This window comes from Hydra vulgaris, chromosome 01 (genome assembly GCF_038396675.1).
Source record: "Hydra vulgaris chromosome 01, alternate assembly HydraT2T_AEP".
NCBI classification, from domain to species: Eukaryota; Metazoa; Cnidaria; class Hydrozoa; order Anthoathecata; family Hydridae; genus Hydra; species Hydra vulgaris.
Genome location: NC_088920.1, coordinates 31,517,975 through 31,527,500, shown reverse-complemented (window position 1 = coordinate 31,527,500; position 9,526 = coordinate 31,517,975). Strand labels below are relative to the sequence as shown.

Sequence of the window (9,526 nt, the reverse complement as noted above, 5' to 3'; positions counted from 1 at the left end):
TGCTTGAAAATTGAATAATTAAAAACCAAAAAAGCTATTGGTATGATTTTCTTTATATTCATTAGTTCAGAGTTGAGGCAAAGGCAAAGTAATTAAAGTGAAAGAGGTATTAATTTAAATGGCAGAGGTGTTATTTTAGCAATGAAAAGGAAATTAAAAAAAGTAAATAAGGAAACGAAAAAATAAAAAGCTAGAATAAAAAGAAGTTTATGTAAAAAGAAGGTGAAACAATGCAAACAAATGAAAGATAAAAAAAATAAAGAAAAAAAGAAACAAATAAATTACAAGTTAGTACAAGTTAAAAGAAGAAATAAAAAGAATGGTGATATTATTTCGACCAGATGGACGAATAACCTCTATGGATATTTGTCCAATCAGATTAGGTTGGGGCTTAAAAAGTTTTGCATTGCATAAAATTTTAATTTAAGGAGAATTTGTAATATAAAATATAAATTATATATTTAATTTTTTTTTTACTGAGATACTATAATGAAATTCAACAAAGTTTAATCAATATTTTTATATTTTAAGATGCGTGTAAAATAAAAATAAAAATTTTTATTTTCATTGCATTTTTAAAAATGTGTGGATTTTTCAGCGTTCGTTAAAAACCAACCAAATCTAGAAGTTACATTACTAAAATTTATGGTCGCGGCACAAAGTACACTGATTATATGAGAACTGGTGTCGGAACAGTGGGAGGAGGGGGCAATAGCTCCCATCCTCCTCCAAATTTCTCAAAGTATACTTTTTTTGAATTTTAATTTTTTTTGAATGTAAAAAAAAGTCCCCCTCCCCACACCTACTTTCTTGACCTTCCTGCGGCACTATTAATGACTATAGTAGAAATTCAACTAATTCTGGTACAATGACTGCAAAAAAAATTTTTATATATATATTCATTTACTAAACCCTGACAATGAAAGTGAAAATACGTCAAACACCTATTGCGTTTAATACTGCACATCATTGTCATATTGCACACATCACGATTCCAAGCAAGAGTTACCATTTTCCAAGTACTACTACTTACATCTCTCACACGGCAGGTATTGTTAAATGCAGGTAATGTTAAAGACGATATCAAAATAATATCAAAACTTGGGTGTCTAATTCTTTGATTATAAGTTTCTTTTAGACATTTAGGCCTAATTATAATTTTGCGAAGCAATACCACCAAAGCCGTTTTCTTGTCAGTCAAAAAACACAAGATGATCATTATCTTGTTTTTTTCCGCAAGAACAGAATGGAATCAATCTTATTACGCTTTTTTTTTTACCTTTAGGTCGTCTGCGTTGTTTAACATTTGTAGGTAAAACAAGTGTGTTTTAAAATACTAAGGTTTCGGAAGTTTCCGGATCATTTAGAATGTTGTTATGCATCTTTCTAAAAAGTTGTTTAGACGTCAAATAACTACAGCAGCTGATGAAACATAAAGTTGCCCAGAGTTATTGTAAGTTTCCTCTACTTTGTATTTATAAAACAAAGTAATATACAAATTAAAATAATTTTCTTTTTCTGATGCAGCAACTACCATCAAGATATTATAACAGTCACTTAGTTTGTCAATATTTTTTGCAAGTCCAAAATTATAGAACTCATTCATATAATATACTCATATAATATTATTTGTATAATGTAAGTACTTTTTTATTGCGCAAAACAACAAAATAGTTCACAAAATTTCTCAAAAGTTATTATAGCAAACCTTTTAGAACATTTTTTTTTAGAAGTGACTATTTCTTTGACCATAACCTCTCCGAAGTTATGGTTAAAGAAATAGTCTTTGACCATAACCTCTCCGAGGTTATGGTCAAAGGAATAGTAACTTCTAAAAAAAAAATTTCGAAAAACGAAAATTTATTTAAAGCAACTTTATTTTTCTTAATATAGTACATTTTTATATTGTCGTATTTTTTTGTGAATGCATTAATGCTGTATATAATCTTTTTTTTACAATTTTCTTCGTCAGTTAGGTCATCTGATCCGTTTATTCTCTTTTTCTGTAGATTTGCATTTTATCATTGCTTGTGTTATTGTTTCAATATTAAATATGTTTTTTTTCCTGACTGTCTTTACTATTTCAGTTTTTTCACCTTTTTATTTTAAACATAATTTATGTTTACAACATTTAACAATTTTAATATATAGTAATAAAATTCTTAGTTTTTAGTAATATTTTGTTTTATTGTTTAAAACGACGCACAAAAAAAAAAAGAAATCAGCACGTGCATCTTCTGAAGATTTAGATTCATATATGCCATTTTGAAAGAAAACTGGATTGATTGGAAAACGCATGCAATTTCTGGGACAAAAAGTTTATTTTAAATTGTCAGTTAACGTATGGTCACATTTTACAAAACAGGTAACAAGGTGGTACACCTCAAATATTGCGTTAATATTTAAGTTAAGATTTTTGTTAAAAGAGCGATAAATCTGTTTGAATGGCAAAAAATAGGATAAGAGAAATAAAAATGATAGGATAAGAGAAAATAAAAGAAAGAAAAGAGTCACCTAAAGCGTTTTTATAGCTTTATTTTTTTTCTTATAGTGCCTCAGGACAATGGTCACCAAATAGGGTTTAACACCCAAATTTATTTGAATAATTGAGCAAATATGATAAGTAAGGAAGTTAAGAAAGTTTTACTTCGTATAACTAAAGTTACTTTAAAAAATGCTGTTACCATACTTATTTTTCTTAGGAGTGTTATTACCATTAGTTTTACCTGAATTTAGTTTTATAAATATTTTGTAAATACTATTATTATATAATAATATTTACAACAATTAATATAATATTGTAACAACTAACTAAGCAAACATGTTTTAATTTAACGCAGTATATCACATAGTTTATGAAATATATAATGTAAATTTTATTTATTATAAATGCATTATATTGATAGTTATCAATAAATAGTGTGCAAAATTTATTAAATATTTTATCAATAAGTTACAAATAATAACTTTAATTATAAAAGTTTCTAATATGTAGTTAATACTAATAATAATAATTGTAATACTATAGTGTTTTGATAAAGGCAGGAGTGATATCGTAATAGTCTTATGACATTATTATTTTTTTTTTATATCTATATGTATGTGTGAGAGCTACATTTTATAAACTTTTATATCAGATTTAAAATCAAATATTTAACTTACTTCTAGCTAGTTTATGATAAACAAACTGGAAGTTTAGGTTAATGAGTAGTATTAGCTTAAAGAGTAGCATTAGTTGAAATGTTATTATTATTAAAATAATAACTATTAATAATAATGCTTATACTTATTTTGTATATTATTTTATTTATGCTTGGAGCTTTGTTCATTTATTTTGATTTATTTATCTAGCAACTATATTTATGCTTGGAGCTTTATTTATTTATACATGCTTGGAGTTTAAAGAATATTTTTGTTATAAAATTTCAAAGACTTGAAGGTTTTAATTTGTGTTTATTACATAATTATTAAACAAAAATATTAAAAAAAAAAGATTATTTTTTATTTATTTATTTCATTGGTTTTAGTTCACCCATTATTTTATTTTAGTTTGCCTACTGTTGAAATATCGTTTTTATTTAGTAAACTTCCATAAATTTAAATTTACTTTATTAATCATTTGCCAACAGTTATGGAAAAACTTGAATTCAACTCAATTAAGGTAGATTTAGTTTTATTTTCAACTCACATTGAAAAATACAATTAAACTCATAAACAATATCTTATTGCTGTGTGTGGCACTAAACAAATAAACATTTCAATGTTGTATATGCGGTTTTGTGTCACTAATTGAATGGTTTATTATAGAGTAGTAACAAGCAGTAATAATCAAAAGTAATAATCAAAAATAATTTTAATCAAAAATAGTAACAAGTAGTATTATTAAAAAGCAGTTTTCAATTGCTTTTTATTATTTTTGTTGAAGTTCAAAAATGAATACTGATTTTATGTTATTATAAAACTATTTTATCATTCCTTTAATTGTTTCAGATTGTTATTTTGTTTTCATCATTGTTATTTGTACCATTAATATTATTAGCTGGCATTTACTTAAACTATTCAAAAATGACCTTCATTTTTAGATTTTTTGTCAAAATATAAAATTTGGTTGACTAAAGTCAACCAAATCACGTGTTTTGACATAAAAATCTGAAATCTTTGGTTAACAAAAGTCAACCAGTTTATTTAATACAATTTTTAAAAAACTTACTTTTGTTTCTTAAAATAAAATGGATAAAGTGAATAATGAAAAAGAAGAACGAGAGTTAATAATTACTCAACTAAAGGGGTTTATCCTAACAGTTGCACTCCCAATGAAAAGAGATTTATCAGATGAAAATCAAATGAGTAAAACCTTTCTTTTAATATCTAAGTAATTAATATATGTTTCAATTGTAAATAAATTGTTAAATGAGTTAAACCATATGTTTTGGAAAGGGCTTTTGTTTTTATTTTATTTTTTTTTGTCAATATCTTTTTTTAGCAGATATCCAATAGAAAAAATAGTGTAAAAAGTAACATTTTATTAATTAAAAGCAGTTAAAACAAAAAGAAAAACTCCATTTCTTTTTTAAGATATTTGTTTAAAACTTAGTTTTTTGTAGTTCTACTACAGTCCCTCAAGTAATTGCTAAAAAGCACACCCTAAAAGTTTCAAGTTTTCAATTTCAATTTCAGGTTTTGTACAAGTTCCAAAAATAGGATTCTGAATAAAACACATTTAAAAAACCTATATTAGTAATATGTTGCAAAAGTTAATAAGGTATTGAATAAAATAAAATAAAGGTTGCAAAAACTAATTAAATACTGAATATAGGCAGTACCCTATTAACTATTATACACACTAAGCACGTGCTTAGGGCATTGCATGGAAAGGGGCACCACGAAGAGCTTTTACAAATTTTTTGCAATTACTAAGTTACTACAATTGCATGAATGATACTAAATTACATGCAACTGCCTTAGCAACGGGTTGTTTATGTCAGAAAATAAATGCTTTAGAGTTTTGCACCATATAGACTGGAATCAGCTATTGATAACTATTTCTTTCAGCAACTGTTTCATGTTTATTAAACTGAGTAAACCATGATTTCTCAGAACAATTATTATATTTAGATTTGTAACTTATAGAAAAACTATAATCCTCGTGGTCTACCTTATTTGCTAGCCTCGTTCATCAGTGTATTTTTTTAAGGTAAAAAGAAAATATGATTCAAATCTAAGAAGGAAATCAGGTTGTAGCAGAATATTAAAAAATATATATATAAGGGGAAATCAGTTTTTTACAGTATCATCAGTATGCAATACAAATATTTTGACTTCATAATTGGAAATCACTAATTTTACTGAAACAAAGTTTAAAATCTTGACGTCAACATCTTCAAAAAAAAGTAGCACAATGCCGTATTAATAGTAATGTACAAATTAATAATTCAAATGAACTACCTTCATGTTTTTTATTTATTTAAACAGACATTTCAAAATCAATTATTATTTTAATTGAACATGTCCACAATGCCATGATAGTTCAATTGAAATCTCAACTGATTTATCAAAAAAGAAAGGATTGGCTAATTTTTTAACATTTTTTTGTATAACACCTTTTTGCGATTGGAAACAGTCTTTTTATTCCAGCAAAGATGTTGAAAAGCAAGATTCAGGAATGTCATCATTTGAAATAAATTATAGAACTGTTGTTGCTATGAGAGAGATAGAAAAAGGTCATTCTGCTTTAGAAAAATTTTGTGGTCTAATTAAGTTACCTCCTCCTATAAACGTAAAATCATTTAATGGTACTCAAGGTAAAGTTCATATCGCATGCCGAAGAGTAGCTGATGTAAAAATGAAAAATGTAGCAAATGAATTTCGTATCTTAACATACTGATACAACAAAATGATTATAATATTAATACATTAGCTGGTTTACCTGTTTCCAATGTTGAAGTTATGTTTTGATGTTGTTATTTGAAAGCATTGCCCTTCATCTTATGAAGCAAGAGTGTTTTAGGTTAAAGTTTTTTTGTTATTTTTTTAAAAATTTCAATTTAATGATATTGTAGTTATATTGTGTCATAATATTAAATATTTTTAATATTGATTGAATAATTCTGTTTTGGTTGAATACTTTTTAAATTGTCTTTGAATTTCACATTTTTATTTTTCCTGTATTTTCAACAATGTTTAAGTTTTATTGCTTTGCTATAATTTTCTGTATATATTTTCTATTTTTCTCATGAAAAATCTTTATTTGTATTTTTCTCAAAGCATAAGTTTTTTGTATGCTGCGATAACTATCTTGTGATTGGTTTGCCTGATTGTGTTGAAGTTTTCTGGCTTTGTTTATTACATATATGTAAATTCACCAATGTAATCCATATTACGTAACCAGTACCAAAAATTACCCATGAGCGAGATCTCGTCTCGTTCTCGTTTCATGTGAGAAATGGGACTTCTCGTGAGAAACGAGAAATAGAAAATTCTGGCGAGAAGTAGAACAAGACTTGAATAATATATTATTTTCCAAATTAAAAATTATTATAATTTACAAAATGCTTAATAATTTCAAAAAACAAGTGACTGTGAGATATTTTAAAAAAACAAGTGACTGTGCTGAATGCAAGGCATGCAAAAAGTCTTTGAAAACACAAGATGAAAACACAAGCGGACTTCATCGTCACCTCAAAAAAAAACAGCCAAGATTAGGTTAAGTATTCTGAAAAAACTGACGACTCTCTTCTTCCTCCTCCTAAGAAGAAACAACAAACCGTAGTCGAAATGCTTGAAACAAAGTCCAAATATGACAATGACAATTCCATTCAAAAACAGTTTGACTCTGCAATGCTGGATTACTTTTGCACTGATCTGGCATCCTTTTCAGCAGTCGAAGGAAGAGGTTTCAAGAAATTGTTTGACATTGCAAACCCTAAACTGAGCCTTCATCACAGAACAACATATTCAAGAAAGCTTTCAATTCGGTCAAGAGAAAGTTCAAGCTGGAATGAAGAGCATAATAACGGAGATTACGCCAAATCTAAAAAGTGCCACATTTACTTATGACCTTTGAACTTCCAGAGCTCAGGACAGCTACATCTCTTGGACTTTTCATGCTATTGACGAAAATTGGAAAATACATCACTGGACACCCCATGTCCAACAGTTCCCAGGCAGACACACAGATATCTTAATTGAAGGAAAGCTGGATTCTTTCTAAAAAGAATTGCATGGCTTCTGATGTAGGACAGAAGCCATTGCATGGCTTCTGTCCTACATCTAAAGAGTGCAATTATCAGCTTATGTGCAAATGAAGATATTTTTTCTTCAAAGACCATCAGTGCATCACAGTGGAAATTAATCGAGGGAGCAGTAGAAATTTTGGCTCCACTTAAAGAAGCTACAGAAACGTGGTCGGCATTATTATTAGCAATATTTGACTTTTATCATAAGTTGGTATTATAAACCGTGATATTTTATCGTAAAATTATAGTTAAATATTAAAAAAATTAAAAGAAATAGTTTTAATTAAACTATTTTTATTAAATAATAAAAGACTTATATTTTATATTTCATTTCAAAAAAAAATGAAGAAAAAAAACAAAGGGTTCACATAGTATTTCATATCACAATCATAAAATGAATTAGATATGAATCAAACTAGTTATGCATCATATCATAATTACATATCAGAATAATGCGTTTTCAAACAAGTTTTAAATGCAATTTATAACTTAATGTGCAGGCTGGAAAATCAAACAAAAATGTTGAGTTTGTTTACCAATCTATTTAAATCAGCAGTCAATATAAAGTTTAATTAGTAGTAATTTTGTAATCAAAAATTTACAAAACATCGAGTTGATAGTCTTTCACTTCAAAGGAATCAAATTTTATATTTGCGCATTTCGTGTAATCAAGAGATTTAGAAAAAATTTGAGAGCTTTTTTCAATATGCAGCAATCTACTTTAACTTAAAATGAGTCCGTGTATGCGCAAGTATCACAACAGTTGCTTTTAAGCGCATCAAAATCCTTTCAAAAATATTTTCTCGACAATTATGAAATAGTTGCAAGAAATGATTGGATTCAATTCTATTGCAAAGTATGAACTTTTTATAATTATTAGTAATTTGCTTTTAATAGACGTTTAAATAAAGATAACGAATAAATATTAGGGTCGATGGATCTTCGGAACTAAAACAAAAAATGACATTGAAGCATTTCAGCATAAAAAAAAAACTCTAAAAAAGCATTAAATGAAACTCTATAAAATGATTGAGGTTTTCTTAAATTTGGTAAAAGATTATTTGTATCGTGAAACGGAATACACATTAAAAATATTAAGTTAAGTAACAACATATATTTTCAACAAGTTCAAGTGCTTTAAATTGTTCCGTTTTCACATTTTGGCCGTGTTTGATGCTAATAATGACAGTTACGAAAAACGCCTCGCTGAATTTAATATACGAATTGACTCTCGTTAAAAAATTGTCCGCAGACAAAAGTTCAAAAAGTATAGACATCAAAACATTAAAAAGTCTGTATTGTCGAAGTAACCCAGTGTCAACTTTATGTTTCCGTTTTACCATGAAAAAAGATTCAAAAGTTATAAACCTGTATTTGATAATGTAGAGACAGAACTAATGCAATGTCTGACCATGTTTTAAATTCTATGTGGCAAACCTAAAAGAGCTTTGGGTAGACATTAAAACTGGAGACGCCGATTTTAAACCACTATAATCTAATGCAAAATTCCAACCTGCTCCCAACAAGAAACTCAATTCCAATGAATACTGAATACAATTAAAACAAGAAAAAATTAATTTGGAGAGTGAGAGTTTGTCAATTGAATATTTGTACACAGTTCATATTGATAAACCAACAAAACTTGATAAAAACGTTAAAAATACTTGATCCATCTTTTCACACTTGGCTCGGCTCACAACATTTTTAATATGGTATCCATCTTATTTAACAACATTTTCGGAATTTTAACATGCTCTCCCTAGTTTCATGTATTCACTATCACAATATAACTCCAGCAGCTCGTTGCAGAAAAAATGACAAATTCCAGATAATACAAGTTTCAATTTGCATGTTCAGAACTATTGGGTTGTTCTTACTAATTACAAATGTGCGCCAAACACTTGCTACTTTAACGATAGTTTAATGTTCAACGCATATTTTCACAAGTTGAAAGCAATTTGAAGTTGCATCGATGAAAAATCTCATAACGTAGCGTATATTGTAGTTGAACGCGTACTATTCAAACTAGAGATGCCACGAATATTTGGCCGAATATTCGGCAACAGTTAATTATATTGAGGGTTCCGACCTGCTTTGTTGTAGTGCATAAGTCAACTACTCGATGGGCATTTATAAATAGTTTGTGTCACAGCATACACTATTTGTTGACTGATACACTAAATATTTTAACTATAGTTATGCCTAAAAGTTTCATACTCTTCAAACCATTCAGAAAAGTTCAAAAATAACCAGCTCAGGTATGTCTTGCACTTCTGAGGTAATTTCAGAAA

At 27.6% G+C, this 9,526-nt stretch overlaps 1 protein-coding gene across 1 annotated transcript in view; it reads right to left on the bottom strand.

The window, feature by feature from the left end:
* LOC136074331 (facilitated trehalose transporter Tret1-like) overlaps positions 1-9,526 on the bottom strand; it is a 41,929-nt gene that overhangs the window by 409 nt on the left and 31,994 nt on the right. The window lies entirely within an intron of this gene.